Source organism: Callospermophilus lateralis, chromosome 6 (assembly GCF_048772815.1).
Source record: "Callospermophilus lateralis isolate mCalLat2 chromosome 6, mCalLat2.hap1, whole genome shotgun sequence".
Taxonomy (NCBI): Eukaryota; Metazoa; Chordata; class Mammalia; order Rodentia; family Sciuridae; genus Callospermophilus; species Callospermophilus lateralis.
In genome coordinates, this window is record NC_135310.1 from 129,656,959 (window position 1) to 129,658,484 (window position 1,526).

Genomic DNA, 1,526 nt, shown 5'->3' on the forward strand with positions numbered 1-1,526 from the left:
ACAATGTCCTTTATCAATACATTTGACTTCTGGAAACAAAGGATCTATGTTTTAACCAAATGATAAGTACTTCAGAAGGGTTCCAAATTTTTTGACTGTGAATTATATTTGGTGCAGAGCTAATCATCATAATTAATCTAAATTCAATTCACTTCCAAATATCTATTGACTTATTGACTCTTTTCTTATTCTCTATTTTTTTTAGGAATAAAAAGTAAGGATTATCATGAGCTGGGCAAATGACAGTTCCCCAAAAGGATTTATCCTACTTGGTTTCTCAGACAAACCCTGGCTGCAAATGCCCCTCTTGGTGGTTTTGTTAATATCATACACATTCACTATCTTTGGTAATATGTCCATCATGATTGTGTGCATTCTGGATCCCAAACTTAACACACCCATGTATTTCTTTCTCACTAATCTATCTTAGATCTCTGGTATACCACAAGCACAGTCCCTCATATGTTAGCAAATATTTGTTGAAATAAAAAGACCATTAGCTATGGTGGCTGCGTGGCCCAGCTCATCATCTTCCTGGCCCTGGGAGCCACAGAATGTCTCCTCCTGGCTGTTATGTCCTTTGACAGATTTGTGGCAATCTGCAGACCACTCCACTACATAGTCATCATGAACCGTTGGTTCTGCTTAAGGATGGCTGACTTCTCGTGGCTCACTGGATTCAGCAACTCAGTGTTGCAGTCTTCCCTGACACTGAACATGCCACACTGTGGTCATCCGGAAGTGGACCACTTCTTCCATGAAGTTCCTGCCCTTCTCAAGTTGTCATGTGCTGACACAAAGCCTATAGAGGCAGAGCTCTTTTTCTTCAGTGTATTAATTCTGCGAATTCCAGTGACATTGATCCTCATCTCCTATGGCTTCATAGCTCAAGCAGTGTTGAAAATAAAGTCTGCAGAAGGCAAGCAGAAAGCTTTGGGGCCATGTGGGTCCCACATAGTTGTGTTGTCACTCTTTTTTGGAACAGGCATTTTTATGTACCTACAACCACCTTCATCGACCTCTAAGGACTGGGGAAAGATGGTTTCTCTCTTCTATGGGATCATCACCCCCATGTTGAACCCACTCATCCACAGCCTTAGAAATAAATATATGAAGGAGGCCTTCAAGAGGGTGATGTCAAGAATCTTTCTCTATAAGAAATAAGTACCTCATTGAGCATACTCTGAGTCTTCCCGTATTCTTGAATATGATTAAAACATTTGAAGTGATTTTCCAATTTTCCAGGCTCTCATGATTTCATTGAATTATACCAACATATGAAAATTTTTTCTCTGTCCAGAAAATAATGCTGAAGAAACACAACATATGCTTACTAAGTTAAAAAATCCTTGGTTTTCCAGAAATCCCCGAATGCATTGTGTTCCTTGAGTCCAAGTCATTCTAATTTCTTCTTAACCATGTCAGATAAGTTAGGAAGGCTTGATTTTTTTTAACCTTCCCACATGTAAACTATTTCTTTCACAGTCATCTAGTCTATTTCTTAGATAAGGATTTTCACATCTTCA

The 1,526-nt window shown here is 39.0% G+C and overlaps 1 pseudogene; it reads left to right on the top strand.

Annotated features, from left to right (window-relative positions):
• The first annotated feature begins 226 nt into the window (after nucleotides 1–226).
• On the top strand, nucleotides 227–1,164 carry LOC143400827 (putative olfactory receptor 2B3; annotated as a pseudogene).
• The last annotated feature ends 362 nt before the right edge of the window (nucleotides 1,165–1,526 follow it).